General features: G+C 44.0%; 1 long non-coding RNA gene across 5 annotated transcripts in view; it reads left to right on the forward strand.

Annotated features, from left to right (window-relative positions):
- LOC131916603 (uncharacterized) overlaps nt 1–19,596 on the forward strand; it is a 246,801-nt gene that overhangs the window by 16,696 nt on the left and 210,509 nt on the right. For all 5 annotated transcript variants that reach the window (XR_009380568.1, XR_009380567.1, XR_009380566.1 and 2 more), the window contains exon 2: nt 12,326–12,431. This is a non-coding gene — a long non-coding RNA (uncharacterized LOC131916603). The remainder of the gene's footprint in view (nt 1–12,325; nt 12,432–19,596) is intronic.

Raw genomic sequence — 19,596 nt, forward strand, 5'->3', positions numbered from 1 at the left:
AAAAAAAAAAGTACTGAGTACATGTTATGATCCATATTCCAGGCTAAGGGTTATGGGAGATGCTGGTGAACAAGACAGACACACAGACACATCCTCTGTAGTCCTAAAGTCAACTCTCTAGTGAGGAAACAAACCAGTAACCACACAGCTAATCCAACCTCAGTGGCTGAAATAACAGGACATTCACTTTGGTTGTCATGGCTTGGGTTTCCTCAGAGCATGGCTAGAGCTCACAAGTTTGTCATCTATAGGATGCACTCAGAGACCTCAGAACACAGGTGGGCTCTCAGCTCTGGGATGCATGGTAGGTGTGTGTCTCTGCTCCCAGCACTGTGCCACACAGTAATTGTCTCTGTTTCTGGGCCCTGAGTTGACTGATCCAGGATCCGCCACTCGACTCAGGTGAGCAATCAGATTCATGGAACGGAACATAAGCTCTGCCAATGGTTGTGCTAGTCATAGATGTTTTCCTGACTCCTCCTGATGAGATGGGCACAATCTGCACTCCCGAGACCCACTCCTCAGCGCACCTGTGTTCCTCCTCCAGTCAATGTCCCAGGATCTTTCTGAATAGTGAGACCTTTCCCTGAGCCCCCAGCACCGCCCCTGTTTTTGCATGGTAGAAGCAAACCTTCACTGGTATAAAGTACAGGATGTGTTTTCTTATTTCTTTGATGCTGTGGGATGGTCTTTATGTGCTCTGATTGGTCAATAAATAAAACACTGATTGGCCAATGGCCAGGCAGGAAGTATGGGCGGGACTAACAGGAGAATTGAGAGAACAGGAAGGCAGAGAGAGACACTGCCAGCCGCCGCCATGACAAGCAGCATGTGAAGATGCTAGTAAGCCACAAGCCACATGGCAAGGTATAGATTTATAAAAATGGGCTAAATATAAGAGTAAGAGCTAGACAATGATAGGCCTGAGCTAATGGTCAAGCAGTTTAAATAATGTAAGAGTCTGTGTGTTTATTTTATAAGTGGGCTCCGTGACTGGCAGGAGCTGGAGAGAAATTTTCCAGCTACACTTTGAGGTTCCCAAGGCAGAGAACTAGGACCAAGGGGTCAGGGTCACATGAGAGGAATTTCAGCTGAATACATGAAGGAGGTTTTGAAGAGCCAGTATAACTTTTGAGTTTCCAGTCTTTGGGACATTTTAGACAAAAGACAAAATTTTAGACCAATCACTTAGGTGTGATGTTATCAAGAGTTTTCAAGCATTGGTCCTAGGAATGGAGTGGTTTCAGAATCACATATAATATTAGTAATGATAAAAAATAATAGTGGAGCTGGGCGGTGGTGGCGCCCGCCTTTAATCCCAGCACTCGGGAGGCAGATGTAGGTGGATCTCTGTGAGTTCGAGGCCAGCCTGGGCTACCAAGTGAGTCCCAGGAAAGGCGCAAAGCTACACAGAAAAACCCTGTCTCAAAAAACAAAAAAATAAAATAAAATAAAATAAAAATAAAATTAAAAAAAAAATAATAGCAGACAATAGTTTGTGATGCAACTGTCTCATGATCATCATGATCAGTACTGATCATTCAGTGTCTCACTGAATTCACATATTAACCCCAAGAGGCCACACTACTCTTTAAAAACTAACAGACAAACAGAAAACTTCATTTGTATAGATGATGCATGTGCTCACATGCAGGTGTCTGTATGCCATGACTTGCATGTATATCTTAGAGGACAACTTCAGGCGTCGTCCTTACCTCTGTTCTTGCTTGAGACAGAGTCTCTGTTCTTTGGTGTGTAAGCGACGATGGCTGGCTGGCAAGCTTGTGGGGATTCTCCTGTCTATGCCCCACAGCCTCCCATCTCACCACAGGGACACTGGAGTTACAGATTCATGCTGCTGTATACGGCTTTATGTGGATTCTGGGCGGTCCAACTCAAGCCATCGCATTTATGAGGTGAATGGTTTGTCCACTGAGCGCCCCCCCTCCGACACACTGTTCCCACTACAACCATATTCTTATTACTTAAGGAAGCCAAGCCTCTAGAAGTTAGATTGGTGCTTGTTTAGATTCATTTATCTGAGGAGACATCTTTAAACCCAAGTTGTCTGTTTAATCTTGAAATGTTTTCAAGCTCCCAGATCTGGTAAAGATTTCACCCCATTTTCCTTACATATCCACACCTCCTATAATAAAACAAAACCACAAATTAAATAAAGGCAAAGTGAAAGTCTTGCAGAATTGGAGCCTGAGCCTCAGAGAACGTTTTATGAGATAAAAAGAAATCAAACATGGGAAACACAATTAAGATAATGGGGGGGCGGGGGATGAAAAATCGACCTTCAGAGCACAGGGAACCTTCTGGAGGTGAAGAAATCCCCATAGTATGTCTGCCACAGTGTGGGTGGTGTGATGTTTCCTAAATTCTTTTGTTAGTGCTTAGAGTTTGAACATTGGCCTGACTCATGTCTACTCTCTCTGGACTTAATTAGGTGTATTATCATTATCATTGTTTATCTTTGAAAGGCAGAGCATCCTTCCCAAAAGAATGACTCATTCTGTGTGTGTGTGTGTGTGTGTGTGTGTGTGTGTGTGTGTGTGTGTGTGTTGGATCTGAACTAACATTCACTTGAAGACTGTGTGTGTGTGTCTGTATCTGTGTGTATCGGTATGTGTGCGTGTCTGTGTGTGTGTGTGTACCACAGTATGTGGCGAGTGTGTGTTTGTGTGTGTGTTTATATATAGTGTGTGCTTGTGGTGTGTGTGTGTGTGTGTGTGTGTGTGTGTGTGTGTGTGTGTGTGGTGGGCCTGAACTGACATTCACTTGAAGACTGTCTCCCAAGAAGCCTTGTGATTAAATTTAGCAGAAGTTTCTTTTGGAAATATGTTTTTTTAAAAAAAGAAAAACAAAACCCAAGCCCTACCTGATCATTTATTTTTATTCCAAATAGTGAAGAAAATTGAAGGTTCCTACCGTCTCCTTAAATGAGTAAAGAGAGACAGATGTGGAAGGATCTGGAATGTGGAACCAACTGCAGACCCTAATCAGAGCGTTTGCCCACAGAGCTCGCTTTGCTCGGAGGAGGCTGAGCCCTGGCTCTCTCCCACCTGTTTCTGACCAGTTTCCTTTTGCGTAGCAGTTAGCTTGGAGACCAACCTGCAGCTGGCTTCTATAACAGGACACTTATGCACATTCCTATTGCAGAGCAGAACAGCAGATCTCCCTAAGATCTCTCGGCCTTTGAGATGCTTATTATGATGTTTCCAAGGAGATGGGGGACCAGTGGAGGCAAAGGGCGTGGGTTGAGTGTCGTCTTGTTTACTGAACTTGGCTCTGGAAACTCTTTCATTATTCATCTCTTGTTGTGAAACTAGATGATGCTAGAGTTTAGGAAGGAATTATGGGCCTTTAGTGGCACATACCTGAAACTCTCAGCTTCAAGCAGTCTAAAATTAGCTATTTCAGGTAAATGCAGAGAAGTCTATTAAATTCTCCAGACCTGTAGGTTCTGTTGGCTTTATGTAAGAGATGCTGGCTTCTGAAATGCAGCTTGAGTTTTGAGACCTGTGCACAGAATGGCCATTGATTTGGAGAACCCTGGAGAACACAGTCCGTGAGCTATGGCCCCATTTAATAAATAAAGCTTTATTGGAACATAGTTATGCTTGGTGCCAGAGCTTTCTGAGAGTCTGACCCACATGTGAGGTGCTGTGGCGGGTTGGAGAAAAGGCACAAGTAAGACTTGGGTCTCTCCATCCTTGGAACATCAGGACCCATTCTAGGCATAGAATGAGACCATGACCCACCACAGCTGAGCTTATGTTTCCTACAATTGTAGCACAGTTGCATTGGGAGTATGGGACTCCAAAGGTGCAGTCCCAAAGCTACACACTTCATTCTTGTTTTTTCTTGTTTCTGTCACTGGCAAGAGTTTTGTGGTTCACTGGCCCCTGTTGGAGTTACTTAGCTCTGCCCTGGTAAAGCAAAAACAGCCATTGACGACACATAGGCCAACAACTTGTCTGTATTCCAGTAAAGTTTTATCAGACAGGTCAGCAGTAGGCATGCAGTTTGGTTGTAGTTTGCCAACTCAGATACAGCTCAGAGGGTGTTTTGTAAATATCTGTTGAACATGTAACTCTCATATAGAAGGTGCAAATAATTGGAGTTTAAGATAAAACCAATCTATAAAAAGTTATAAAAGTAGTATCTGCTTATTGTATAAAGTTTGGGGAAAGGATTTACAAGATGATATAAAGAGAGAAGTTAGGGCTGGGAAGGTAGGCTTGCACACAAGCCTGAACTCCTGAGTTCGTCTCTAGAACCCACGTAGACACAAACAGCACTAGACACTGTAGGTGGGCACTTGTGTTCTCAGTGCTGGGGTGCAAGATGGTAGGGACCAGATGGTCCGTGGGCTAGCTGGTCAGTAGGACTATTGTGAGCTCTAGGCCAGTGACAGAACTTAGGTCAAGAACTAAGAGACAGCTGGGCTTGGTGCTGCACACCTTTAATCCCAGCACTCAGAGGCAGAGGCGGGCAGATCCCTGTGAGTTCGAGGCCAGCCTGGTCTACAGAGTGAGTTCTAGGACAGTCAGGGCTGTTACACAGAGAAATTCTGTCAGGAAAAACAAAACAAAACAAAAAGAGTGTGCCTGAGAACGAGAACAACGTCCTCTGGCCCCAACATGCTGTATGTGCATGTGTGTCCCCCGACCCCCACACGAGCATGTATACACAAAGAGAAAAGTAGCAATACTAAGAAATATCCCAGTTAAAAACTTGTTTAGCAATTTCCCTACAAATGTCTTTTTTTTTTTTTTAAATCAAGAGAGTAAATAACTGGGATTTAAAATTATTATAATCTGTTATGTTTTGTTTCTATGGAAGGACACCTACCCCAGAGGTGTTTCCTGACAGGGTGAGTGGGTCTGCTCAAGCCAGCCTGGCTGCTTCTTCCTCTTGACATTCACAATTAGATTCTTGTTCATGATCCAGATTCTGAAAAATCCTGAAGTGCTTTTGGATTCAAGGAGGATTTAATTACAAGCCTGGTAGAATTTCAGCTCCAAGGGCTGTGTTGCTTATGTGTGGGCAACTCATTTACCCAAAGGATAGCTCTTCCCCCTAGCTCGGGGGCCAGGCAGAGTTCCTAGAAGGCTATTCATGGAGGATGGGGCTTTTTGAGAATGCACAGCTTTAAAGTGGGCTAGGAAGGGCCAGAAAAGGCCAGGAAAGGCCAGAAAGGGCCAGGGAGGGCCAGGGAGATCCAGGGAGGGCCAGGGAGGGCCAGGGAGGGTCAGGGAGGGCCAGGGGGGGCCAGGGCGGGCCAGGGAAGGCCAGGGAGGGCCAGGGAGGGCTGCAATGAGTAGCTGAGCCAGAAAGAATTGATAGCTTGGTATAAGCAGGGTCTGGAGGCTGGTGATTAGGAGGTTTATGTTTTTTTTCCATTCTGTGGCAAGGAGGGAGATGATGTTCCAGTCCTATTCTCCCAATATGTACCCACAAATACTTTTCTTCTTTCTCCCATTCTCTTCTTCTTCTATCTTCTTCTTGCTCCTCTTCTCTTCTTCATCTCTGTATGCATCCTTGATCTGTTCTGATCTGACATTATGACTACACAGCCTCTGTTCCCCTATACTGCCATTGCCTACCCTACTTCATCACTTCCATCTCTACCCCCCAATAAAAAGAGGTCCCATATATCACAGGTTTTTTTTTTTGTTTTTTTTTTTTAAAGAAACCAGACAGATTGTGGTATTCCAAGGCAATTCCAAGGTCATTCCAGAAGCATACCAGCTCAGATGGCCTCTAAGACCCTCTCTCCTCAGTTGGGAATTGGGAAGCTGGCAGGGGACAGTTATATTTGGCAGCTTTTAAATGATGGATGTTTGGCTTGGTGAGAAGGGAGGTGGCCGAGTCATGTGCTTGAGGCACATTTGATATGCACCCATCTGTGTTCTTGCTATTTTTGAAGATGACTATGCGGCATTTCACCATCTACCCCAAACACCTCCTCTGTTCTCCCTGAAGGCCTAGGGTGGATATTTATCAGATACACAGTGCTGTATCCCCTCTGAGCTGTTGAAAGCTCAGTCTGGAAGCCTATCTTTCAAACAAGGAGGAGAAAGAGTAAGGGGAAATGTGAGCAGGAATCTCCATAATATTCCTGGTGTTGCCCATTTGTTCTTTGATTCATTCTGCCCAGAACATTGCTGAGAGACAACCTCTCTAGTTTATAGACTGGAACCTTCCTTGTATCTGTCCCCCTTAAAGTAATTTCACAGCAGAACACGGCACACAGTAAGCACTACTTGCTTGTTGACTGTTATCCTCCCTGCTGCTGTTATTTTGTCCAGGTGGCTTATGGGATCAGCAAAGGCCTGAAGATCCTTTGCTTGGCTTGGGACAGACCTGCATCTAAATCTGTTCCATCTCTGACAAACTGAGCTATCCTCAGTATACTGGTTTAGATGATCCATTCTCCATTTGAGAGAGTGATTACAGAGTTGTGTGGTATGTGCTCACCACCGAGGAAGTATAGAATCCATGGAAGACGCTCCAGGGCCCCGGCTGAGACAGACTGTTGCCAGCGAGCTCTGCCTACTGTGGAAGACATCTGGTCAGTTGTTCTTCCCTTGGATATTCACAGAGCCTCAACAGTGCGCTTGCCGGTGTTCTGGGCATGGAGGAAGCAGATGAGAACTTAACACCAGCTAGGCAGACAGGAGCAAAGTACAAGCAAGAGACCAATTGAAAAGGCAGCTTCAGATACAGGTGAACCTTCCAGGAAAGTAAAACAGAGAGCTCAGCAGGCAGAAGCACTTACTGAGTGTGAATTCTCAGCGCCCCCGTAGAAGCTAGGTGTGCCCACAGTAACCTGTGACCCCAGTACTGTGCAAGGAGAGTGATGGAGTCAGGAGGAGTTCTGCAGCTTTTGGCTGCCATCCCAGCTCCAGGTTCAGCGAGAAAATAGACAGTGATAGAGCAGGACACCAGCATCGTCCTCTAGCTTCCAAATCCATGCACAGGTACATGCACCATAAACGTATACAACATGCATATGCACACATGCACGAACATGTGCATAGGTAGGATGATGTGACTGGAGGCTGGCAGGTGAGATGACCAGGAAAGACTTCAGAGAGGGATGATACTGGAGCTGAACAAAGGAGGAGAAGAGCAAGCCAGGGGTAAGGCTTGACTAACAGGACAGAGACAGTATGAAGTACCAATCCTAAATGATAGCCAGGGTAGTGTCCCATTAATTTCAGACTCTCTTTTCCTCTCTACAGATAGCAGCCTATTAATTTTGGGCTGCCTAACAGTAACACTCTCTGAATCATGTTAGCCAAGAGTCCCCTGAAGTTTTATCAGAACTTGGAGGATAAATCCAACTTGAGGATAAATTGAGTGGTGACCTGCGTGATCAGCAGAGTTCCGTGCGTAAGTGTTAAAGTTTTAGGAAAGTTATAAGCCCCGAAGGATTGTTTTAGAAAGCCAGTTTGTTTCATTGTCCCAGCAGCCAACCTCAATCTGCCTGAGCGCTGGTGAAACCCAGGTCCTGCTGGCTTCCACCGAACAAGGAAGACATTCAAGCCTCTGGTCTTGAGAAGTAGGCGCCATGGTTACTTAGCTGGAGCAAGGCTGGGAGTACTCACTCATTTAGCAGGCACTCTGCTGGGCAACGGGGCGGACAGGGGACAGCGTGTCTGTTCTCCAAGAGCCTTTGCTTCATGGGGACTGGGACATGGGTTTGTGGTTTCTGATTTCATATGGACCATACTACTCACCTGTGCAAACTGAGAAGTCTTACTAGGGCTAGAGCTCCACAAGCTTGACCAGGGGAGGGAAACTGAGCTGCACGAGTGCAGTGAGCACGTGGTAGTGGTGGGCACTGGGAGGGCTTGTCAGTGACCGAGCTGTTCATGAACTCATCTGTGGGAGAAATGGGTGTGGGTTTTTATATTTTTATGAAAGAGCCTTAGTCAGTGCTGCCTGATGTGAACTCATCTTGACCCTCATCTTGACGTGTGTGTGTGTGTGTGTGTGTGTGTGTGTGTGTGTGTGATGTGTGTTGTGTGTGGTATGGTGTGTGTGGTGTGGTGTGTGTGTGTGTGTGTGTGTGTGTGTGGTGTGTGTGTGTGTGTGTGGTGTGTGTGGTGTGTGTGTGTGTGTGGTATGGTGTGTGTGGTGTGGTGTGTGCTGTGTGTGTGTGTGTGCTGTGTGGTGTGTGTGTGTGTGGGCGTGTGGTATGGTGTGTGTGGTGTGGTGTGTACTGTGTGTGTGTGTGTGGTGTGTGTGGTGTGTGTGTGTGGTGTGTGTGGTGTGTGTGTGAGATGTGTATGTGTGGTATGTATGAGGTGTGTGTGTAATATGTGTGGTGTGTGTGTGTGGTGTGTGTGGTGTGTGTGGTGTGTGTGTGTAGTGTGTGTGGTGTGTGGTGTGTGTGTTGTGGTGTGTGTTGTGTGTGTGTGTTGTGGTGTGTGTTGTGTGTGTGTTGTGTGTATGTGTGTGTGTGGTGTATGTGTGGTGTGTGTGTGGTATGTGGTGTGTGGTGTGTGTGTGGTGTGTGGTGTGGTGTGTATGTGTGTGTTTGTGTGTGTGCATGTGCTGATGTGTATGTGTATCTGTGAGTTCTCTGTATGTGGGTCCAGAGGTTGATGAAAGGGTCTTCCTCAGTTGCTCTGCACCTTCGTGTTTGAGTCAGACTCTGAGAGCGCATCTGGCTGGTCATGGAGCCAGAGAGCCTCCTGCCTCCACCTCCCCAGCACTGGGATTACAGGCAGCTTTGCTTTGCCAATTTTCTTTTTTTCTTTCTTTTCTTTTTTTGTGAGTGTTGGAATTTGAACTCAGGTTTTTGTGCTTGTATGGCAAGCACTTTATTGAGTCAATCTTGCAACTCGATATTTTTCAGGTAAGAAAAAGAAATAGGCATATTCTCAGAACAGACCTCACTGACGTGTTTTCATTCAAATGTTAAATTTTTATGTATATGGAAAGAGAATTGGCGTTCTTAGAAACCAGCATGGCTTTACTAAGCAGCATCCACTCACAATCTTACTTAAATGGTGTGTGTGTGTGTGTGTGTGTGTGTGTGTGTGTGTGTGTATGTATGTGTGTGTGTGTGTCTGCATGCCATAGCACACAAGCCATGGAGCACATGTGGAGGTCAAAGGTTAACTTCTAAGAATTCATTCTCTTCTTCATCACGTGGGTCCTTGGGGTGGAAATCAGGTTGTCAGGTTTGTCTGCAAATGCCTTTACCAGGTGAGCCATCTGTCCCAGTTAGGGTTTCTACTGCTGTGATCAAACACCATGACCAAAAGCAAGTTGGGAAGGAAAGAGTGTATCTGGCTTGCATGACCACATCACTGTTCATCATTGAAGGAAGTCAGGGCACAGGAACTCAAGCAGGGCAGGAGCCTGGAGGCAGGAGCTGATGCAGAGGCCATGGAGGGTGCTGCTTACTTGCTTGCTCCACATGGCTTGTTCAGTCTGCTTTCTTATAGAACCCAGGACCACCAGCCTGGGGAGCTGGCATGCCCTTGGCCCTGTTAGGCTCACTTACAGCACTGCCCACCTGCTCATTTCATGGGGCTCCAACTGCAGCAGCCCCCCTGTGGGTTATAATAACAAAACAGTTAAGTTTTCTCTATAAGAGATTCTACCTTTTACTACAGCGTAAGAGAAGCGGACAGTAAATAAAACAGAAGTATGTAGTGCATGAGATTATAAGAATTCCCACATGGAAAAATAATAACAAGGGAGTCAAATAGGGGTGCTATAATTTCTGTTTCTTCTTCTCCTTCTTCCTTCCTTCTCCTCCTTTTTCTTCCTTTTTTTCTTTTGTTTTTTTAAGACAGGGTTCCTCTGTGTAATAGTCTTGGCTGTTCTGGAACTTGCTTTGTAGACAATGCTGGTCTTGAACTCATAGAGATACACCTGCCTCTGCCACCTAAGTGCTGGGATTAAAGGTGTGTGCCATCACTGCCCTGTCTTTATTTTTATTTTTAAATAGCCATCACTTGGGAATGAGAAGGGACTGTGTGTTGGCTCTGGAGTTTCCTTTTGGGCTGGTGATGTGTTTCAGAACAGGGGAAGATGATGGCTGTGCATTGTCCATGCTCTGTGTATTAAGATTGTCCATTAATCGTGTCTTACATGTATCTTACCTCAATTTAACAAAGAGATCAGCAGGAAGAACTCAGAGAAAAACTGATAAAGAAGGAAGAGGTAGGCATTGGGAGCAGCTGGGGCAGTCTCTGTGCTGAAAACTGCCCAGAGTGTTGGAGAAGCCACAGGGGGGCTGCTGCAGTTGGAGTCCCATGAAATGAGCAGGTGGGCAGTGCTGTAGGTGAGCCTAACAGGGCCAAGGGCATGCCAGCTCCCTTAATTTTTCCCTTTCATAGGTTACCAGATTGGCCACTGTGGGAGTAAAATGGACAAACTCCCACAGTAGCTTTTTTGATGTCTTGGAGGAAGTCATGGGACTATATGGGTTTATGGTTTTATATCAACCTCCTCATGGCCACATCTCCATTCTTTCTGCTGCTAAGAATTCACACAAAAAAGGTTTATCTTGGAAAATAAGAACAAATGTGGAGAACTGTTTGGTTCTGAGAATCACAATTTTTAAAATGTTCATCCCCTTCCATCCCATCCTGTTGCCCAAGGCATCCTTGAATTTCTGGGCTCAAGTGATTTTCTGTTCTTGGCCTCCTGAGCAGCTGGTATCTCAGGTAAAAGCCTCATGTTTATCTTAAGCCCAGTGTATTTCTGAGGGGAAGATATTGGCATAGGAACCTATGTCATGGTGGTGGGAAGGGTAGCCTAGACCCTCAAAGCCATTAGCCACAAGGAAAGGTTGACAGAACTAAGATTGTCTGACTAGCCGATGGGAAGTTAGGGAGAATTGGGATGCATCTTCAGATGTCAGGAGTCGCGGGGGGGGGGGCCGCATAAAGTCTCTAGTGCAAATTTAGAAGCAAGAACTGGAATCAACAGTCATGATCCAAGTTACAGGACCCCACTTTGTCTCAACAAGTGAGTTTCTGAGCCCTAGAAATGTCAGAGAAGAATGTCTCCCCGCAACTTGGGGAAGTCTCTTCATTATGAGTTTAAAACTCTAATCTTTATCTTTTTCATGGGAAGTAGACCTGAGATTTAGCTTTTCATCCCCCTTTTTCTTTGACTGATGCACATTAATTGTACCAAGTAAGGGATTTCATAGTTTCCATACATTGTCAAATATAATTGATCTTATTTACCCACCTCTTACCCTTTCTTATCCTCCCTTCCCCTTTGACACTCCTAATACCCCCCCCCCCCCATAAGAATCAAATCATGGTGTTTCTCTCCCTGAATCTGGCTCTTTCTGCTTAACATGGTGATTTGCAGTTCATTTTCCTGCCAGTGACATAATTCCATTTGTTCTTAATGGTTGATCATACTGCATCATGGATATACACATTTTTCTATGTCTATTCATGTGTTTATGGAAATCTGTGCAGTTTCCACAAGTTGGCTCTTGTGAATAATGCAGCAATAAACATGGATGTGCAGGCATCTCCATGTGGATGCCCAGGCGATTCCTGTGGGTATGTACCCAGAAGCTTTCTGAGGAAACTTCCTACTGATTTCCATAGTGGCTGGATTAATTTCCACTCCCATCAGCAGTGTTAAAGAGTTCTCTTTTCCCTGAATCATTGCCAGCATTAGTTATATTTCTCTGACTGTTCACTATTCACCACTTACCATTAGGAGTAGAAGGGAAAGCCTATCACAATTTGGAGTTGCCTATGTAAGTTTGTAAAATGGACCAGGTCTTGGCTGAAAATAATCTTTAGCCAGTCATTAAAACATTTATTTATTTGTTGAAAATAGATTCTTTTCTCATACAACATATCCTGGTTATAGTTTCCCCTCTCTTCACTCCTCTCAGTTCCTCCCCATCTCTCCTTCCTTCCAAATCCATTCCCTTTCTGCCTCTCATTAAAAAAATAAATAGGCTTCTAAGAATTAAGAACCAAATATGACAAAACAAAACATGATAAGATGAAGAAAAAACTTTCTTATCAAAAAGTTGACCTTGCATCCCAACAGGAGGAAAAGAGTCCCAAGAGCATACAAAAGAATCACAGACCTACTACTTTTCATAGTCAGGAGTCCTATAAAAATACTCAACTAATAGCTATAATAAAAACACAGAGGACCTGGTGTAGACCCATGTAGGCCCTATGCTTGATGCTTTAGTTTCTGTGAGCTCATATGTGCCTTGCTTAGTTGATTCAGAGGGCCTTGTTCTCCTAGTGACCTTTGATCCCTCTGACCTCTTATAATCTTTCCATCTCCTCTTCCACAGGATTTCCTGAGCTCCAAGGGAGGACCCACATAGTGTCTGGCTGTGGGTCTCTGTGTCTGTTCCCATTGGCTGCTGGAGGAAGCTTCTCTGATGATGACTGGATAAGGTACTGATCTATGAATACAGCAGAATATTATTAGGAATCATTTTATTGATTTTTTTTTCTGTTTTAGACTAGTAGTGTTTGGTTTTACCCTAGGTCTCTGAGCTATTCTGTCTCTGATTCCTGGTTACCCAGTATTGGGTATGGGTTCTTACTTGTGGAGTGGGCCTTAAGTCAAATCAGGCATTGGTTGACTACTCCCACAAATTCTATGCCACTGTTACCCTAGTGAATTTTTCAGGCAGGATAGATTGTAGGTCAAAGGTTTTATGGCTTGGTTGGTGTCCATGTTTCTCTTGCAGTAGACTATAGAGTACTTCCCAGCACTGTGGTGGCTTGAAAGAAAATGGCCCCCAAGGGAGTGGCACTATTAGGCCGTGTGGCTTTTCTGGGGGAAGTGTGTGACTGTGGGGGCGGGCTTTAAGATCTCTTTTGCTCAAGTTTGGCTCAGTGTGAAATCCAGCCTACTTCCTGTTGCCTGGAGATCATGATATAGCTCCAGCACCATGTCTGCCTGCATGTTGCCATTTTCCCTGCCATGATGATAATGTATTAAACCTTTAAAACTGTAAGTGAGCCCCAATTAAATGTTTTCCTTATAAGAGTTGCCATGGTCCTTCACAGCAATAGAAACCCTAACTAAGGCAGAAGTTGGTACCAGGAACTGGGGTATTGCTGTGATAGGCTTGAAATTGTTTTTGTTTGGAGGGATTTGGACTTTGGTACTTTGGGTTATGAAAGCAGTGTAATGCTTTAAGTGCTACTTTGTGGGCCATACTAGTAGGAGCATGGAAGACAGTGGTGCTAAGAGTGATTTGAACTGTAGGAGACTGGCTCAAGAGGTTTCAGAGGAGAAGAATTTTAGTATGTGGCCTAGAGATCATTCTTGTGATATTTTGGTGAAGAAAGTGGCTGCCTTTTGCCCTTGTCTGAAAAGTCTGTCAGGGGCTAAAGTGAAAAGTTTTGGGTTATTTCAGTTGGCAGAGAAAATCTCACAACAGCCTAGTATAGACTTTGTCATGTGGTTATTAGTAATAACTCTAATGAAGATTTACAATGAAAAGGAGTAAGCTGAGAAAGTAAAAATACAAAATATACAAATTGAGGAGAAAAGGGGAACCAGGAAATCAGATGGAGCTAAATCCTGTGTTCAAGGAGATAAACAGATTAAGAATGGAATAAAGGGCCTGGCGGTGGTGGTGCACGCCTTTAATCCCCACACTCAGGAGGCAGAGCCAGGCGGATCTCTGTGAGTTCGAGGCCAACCTGGGCTACAGAGTGAGTTCCAGGAAAGGCGCAAAGCTACACAGAGAAACCCTGTCTCAAAAAAAAAAATGGGATAAAGGGAGTGGTGACCTCAGGGCAAGATCCCACCTAGCTAAGCCTCCAACTTGTAAAAAGGAATTAAAGAAAAGCTTAGCTGTGATGAGTGTGGTGGTGCACACCTTTAATCCCAGCACTTGGAAGGCAGAGACTGGTGGATCTCTGAGTTTGAGGCCAGCCTGGTCTACAGATCAAGTTCAAGGACAGCCAAACTTAAGCAGTAAAGGTAACAATCAAAAACAGAAAGATAGTGAAGATGTAATTGAATGAGGGGTCCACGTTCCAGCCCCAGCAAGCAGCAGAACTTGGAAGCTTTGACTACATGGTTCTGGTTTTAGAGTTAAGGATAGAAGAAATGGGTTATGAAATTTGCCTCCACACCTAAAGAAAGCTAATGAAGCCAGGCATTTGTCTGGGTGTCCCTAAATGGAGGCCTAGCAAAGAGGCCATTGTGTGAAGCTGTGAAGTTGAAGCCTGGATTGCTTTGGAGATCCCAAATGCTAGAAGTGCTAGCCATGGGATACCTGCTGAGGAAAGCTGCTAACAAGGAGTGGAACCAGCCCAAGAGGAAGAGGTGTGTTCCAGTCAACAAAGCTGAAAGAAGTTAGAGATCTGAAGAGAGCTTTGACATCAGACTTGGAGATACAGAGTTTGGAGTTTGCCCAGCTGGTTTTCGATCTTGCTTTGGTCCAGTGTTCCCTCACTGTGATCCCTTCCCTATGTTTTTGAATGATAATGTATATCCTTTGTCATTGTATGTTTGAAGTTTGTGATCTGCTTTTTGATTTTGATTATACATGAAGATTACAGTTAAGAGATTGCTATGAATCTCAGAAGAGACTTTGGACTTTGAAACAAGTTTGAGACTGTTACAGACTATGGGGACTTTTGAAATTGAGCTGAATACGTGTGTGTGTGTGTGTGTGTGTGTGTGTGTGTGTGTGTGTGTGTGTGTGTTTTATGATATGGCTTCAGGCCTTTGGGGGACCAGGGAGCAGAATGTGGTGGTTTGAAAGAAAATGGCCCCCAAAGGGAGTGGCATTATTGGGAGGTGTAGCTCTGTTTGAGTAGGTGTGGTCTTGTTGGTGGAAGTGTGTCACTATGGAGGGTGGGCTTTGAGGTATCTTCTGCTCAAGCTTTTCTCAGCGTGACAAATAGTCCACTTCCTGTTGCCTTCTGATCAAGATGTGATGATGTCTGCCTACACACTACCATAATCCCTGCCACGATGATAATGGAACCTCTGAAATTATAAGTAAGCTACCCCAATTAAATGTTTTTCTTATAAGAGTTTCTGTGGTCATGATGTCTCTTTATAGCACTAGAAATCCTAACTAAGACAAGCACCAAAGAGACTGGAATGTAGGGGTGAAGGCTCCATGTAGGTACCAGTTTGACTTTTCCAGGTTCAATGAGTTGTATAGATGTTGTCCTTGGCAATGTGGCTCTGCTGTCGGTTTTCAGAGAGCAACCTTTTGTCTTAACATCAGCCTGCATTGTTTGGGGATTTCCATGGGACCTCCTTTTGCCAATACCTCAATTGAATGCAACTCACTGGAATCCTTACCTGGCTATAAGAGATGGCCAGTTGAGACTCCATGTCTCTCATTACTAGGAGTGCTCATTAGGATCACCTTCATAAATTCCAGGAAGTTTCCACTGCACTAGGTTTTTGCCCCAAATGCTCCCAATTCTAGCTGTCTCTCCCTGCATTCTCTCACTCCATCCCATCTCCCTGACCCCATCCCTCCTGCACCCATCCCTACTTGCCTCTAGTCCACCCATAAAATCTATTTTATTTCCCCTTCCCAGGGAGATCCATACATCCTCCCTAGACCTCTCCTCATGATCTAACTACTCTGGATATATAGATTGTAACATGGTTATCATTTACTTAACAGCTAATACCCACTTATAAGCGAGTACATACCATATTTGTCTTTCTGGGTCTGAGTTACCTCACTTAGTATGATTTTTTTCTAGTTCCATCATTTCATGGTGCCATTTTTTAACAGTTGAATAATATGCCATTGTGTAAATATGACACATTTTGTTTATCCACTCTTCTGTTGAGGTTGTTTCCAGTTTCTGGATGTTATGAATAAAGCTGCAATGAACATTGCTGAGCAAGTGTCCTTGGAGCAGGATGCAGTATTCTTTGGGTATATGCCCAAGAGTGGTATAGATCTTAAGGTAGATCAATTCTCAATTTTCTGAGGATTTCCACAGTGGCTGTACAAGTTTCCACTCCTACCAGCAATGGAGGAGTGTTCTTCTTGCCTCACATCCTCTCCAGCATGAGCTGTCACTTGTGTTATTGATTTTAGCCATTCTGACAGGTGTAAGATGAAATCTCAAAGCAGTTCTGATTTACATTTCCCTGATGGCTAAGGATGTTGAACATTTCTTTAAGTGTTTCTCAGCCATTTGTGTTTCCTCTGTTGAGAATTATCTGTTCAGATCTGTACCTCATTTTAAAATTAGATTATTTGGTTTTTTGATATCTAGTTTCTTGAGTTTTTTATGTATTTGGGATATTAGCCATCTATCTTTCAGTTTCATGAGGTCCCATTTATTAAATGTTCATCTTAGTGCCTGTGTTAATGGTGTTCAATCTGTTTGGAAAATCTTCTGAGTTCAGGGTTGTTCCCTACTTTCTCTTCTATCATGTTCAGTATACTTGAGTTTATGTTGAGATATTTCATCTATTTGGAGTTGAGTTTTGTGCAAGTGATAAATATGGATCTATTTGCATTCTTCTATATGCAACCATTCAGTTCGACATAAACTATTTGTTGAAGATGCTGTCTTTTTTTCCAGTGCATATTTCTGGCTTCCTTTTCAAAAATCAGGTGTCCACTGATGTGTGGATTTATGTCTAGGTCTTCAATTCTATTCCATTGATCAACATGTATGTTTTTGTGCTGATACCATGCTGTTTTTATCGCTATAGTTTTGTAGTATAACTTAAGATCAAGAATGGTGAGACCTTCTGCAATTCTTTTATTGTTCAGAATTGTTTTAGCTCTCCTTGTGTGTGTGTGTGTGTGTGTGTGTGTGTGTGTGTGTGTGTGTATTTTTATATGAAGTTGAGAATTGTCCTTTCAAAATTTGTGAAGCATTGTGTTGGACTTTAGATGTGGATTGCGTTGAATCTGTAGATTGATTTGGTAGGATGGCCATTTTTACTATGTTAATCCTACTGATCCATGAACATGGGAAATCTTTCCATCTTCTGACATCTTTTTAAATTTCTTTCTTCAAAGACTTGAAGTTTTTAATCTTACAAGTTTTTCATTTGCTTGATTTGAGTTTTCCAAAGATATTTCATATTATTTGAGGCTATTGTGAAATGTGTTGAGTTGAAGAAATTTCTTTCTCAGTCTGGTTTTCATTTCATTTCTTTTCTTTTATTTAATTAACATTTTCTCCTTTATTTTACATACCAACCACAGTTTCCCCTCCCCTCTCTCCTTCTGTTCCCTCCCCTTGACTCCCATCTACCCTTTTCCCCATCCACTCCTCCCCTATCTCTATTCAAAAAGGAGCAGGCCTCCTATGGACTTGAACAAAGCTTGGCACACCAAGTTGAGGTAGGACCATGCTCCTCCCCCTGTATAAAGGCTGGGCAATGTAATCCAGCATGGGGAACAGGTTCCCAAAAGCCAGCTAAGTCCCAGCTACAGGTCCTGATCTCACTGCTAGGAGTCTTACAAACAGACCAAGCTACACAACTGTCACACACATGCAGAGGGCCTAGGTCGGTCCCATGCAGGTTCCTTAACTGTTGGTCCAGAGTTCATGTGCTCCCATGATCTCAGGTCATCAGTCTCTGTGGGTTCCTTTATCATGACCTTGACCCCCTTGGCTTGTACAATCCCTCCTCATTTTCTTCAGGAGGACTCCCAGAGCTCAGCCCAGTGCTTGGCTGTTGATCTCTGTATCAGCTTCCATCAGTTACTAGATAAAGGCTCTGTGATGACAATTAGGATAGTCACCAATATGATTACAGTAAATGGCCAGTTCAGGCACCCTCTCTACTATTGCTGGGGGTCTTAGCTGGGATCATCTTTGTGGATTCCTGGGAGTTTCCCTGGCACCAGGCTTCTCCCTAGCCTTCTGTCCCACTCCCCTACTGCCTCCTGGTGGGTGTTTTGTTCCTTGGTTTCTGTTCCCTCTCTGGATTTTTTGGAGAGTAGATGGTTGTGTGTTACTTGTTTTAGTGGCCTGCTCAGCTGGTATGTTCCCAGGGAACTCCTGCTGGTGTTAGGGGCCGTGATGCAGTGATAAGTGTGGGGGAGGTTATGAGACAATGGTCTGTGGGCTCACAGGAGGTGTGGCGAGGTTGCAGGGGTGGGGGTGGGGGGTGGGGGATGTGGAGAGAGGATGCAGCTGGTGATTTGTTTACAGCACAAGGGAAGAAACTGAGGCATTAGATTTGGGGGAACTGAGAGATTGGAGAAGGTCTGTGGGCAACTACCTGGTTTTCTGGCAGGTGTGGCCAAAACATTTTTTTTTTTTTTTTTTGACCAAGCAATATCTGCATGCCCAGCATTGAGTTCTGCCCTGCCCTACCACCAACACTTTGAGCTCCAGGCTGTTTTTTTTTCCTTTTGAGACTACAGCTGATTCTGGGGTTTAAAGTTCCCTCTAAAGCTAATTGTGTTCCCAAGCATGTATGGTGTTGGATTTGGTGAGGAAGAAGATATGGCAGGCCATGTTTCCTCATCACGTTCTGAAATATTTGAGTTAGGAGAGTCACAGCATTGTGTTTACTACTGATGCTGCTGCTACAGAGTTTAACCTGGGAGTGAGCAGGGGTGGAAATGGTCCATTAAATTATGTCTCTCAAAATGGAGATTAACAGAGGGAGGGGTCAATTACTGTTCCTATCTAACCATGGTTTTATATTCTCCTCCAAACTCCCCAAAAGGAACATATTTTCCACAATGTTCTATGATTTACTCTTTAAATTTACACAATACATCTATCTATCTTCTATCTATCTTATCTATCAATCAATCTATCATCTAATTGTTTATGTATCTATTCATCTATCATTTATTTATCAATCATCTATCATCTATCTATCTACTATCTATCTATCATCTACCCATATCCTCTTTCTATCTAGGAAGAGAGAGAGAGAGAGAGAGAGAGAGAGAGAGAGAGAGAGAGAGAGAGAGAAGAGAGAGAAGAGAGAGAAGAGAGCTCCTTATCAGTATATTGCTGTAGATATTAGATTCCAGGAGGGCAGATTTCTCCACCTTGTGGACTTCTTGGCCTATGGTCAGGCTGAACATCTTGGTGGTGGAAGCATATAGAGGTGGCTTCTATCTCATGGAGCAAAAGAAGTAGGGGGAGTTATCAGGTACCAAGCACAGACCTCATAGGCATTCTCCCTGTGACATACTTTCTCCAAAGAGGCTCTGTCCTCCAAAGTTCCAGAACCTTCCAAAATGGTGCCACCACCTGAGGATCAATTATTCAACACACACACACACACACACACACACACACACACACACACACACACACACACACACAACTGTGCGGAACATTTTATATTGAAGCCATAAAACACAGTATGTTTCCTTTAGTAGGACTCTAAATCTATATATTGATATTTAAATCTATATCTCCATTTATACATATACTTATATCTGTACCTACACTTATCTAAAACTATACTGATAGTTCTTGTGTTGACTTTGAGTAAACATCGCAGTGTGTCAAGATTTAGAAGAATCTGATGAAGCTCCAGTGGGTGGCCCCCACTCAGATGTTTATGCGAAGCTGCACAAATTGGGGCTTTTAATAAAAAGAGGACACAAGGTCAGGGGCA

The sequence above is a fragment of the Peromyscus eremicus genome, chromosome 8a (assembly GCF_949786415.1).
Source record: "Peromyscus eremicus chromosome 8a, PerEre_H2_v1, whole genome shotgun sequence".
In the NCBI taxonomy this organism is placed as follows: domain Eukaryota; kingdom Metazoa; phylum Chordata; class Mammalia; order Rodentia; family Cricetidae; genus Peromyscus; species Peromyscus eremicus.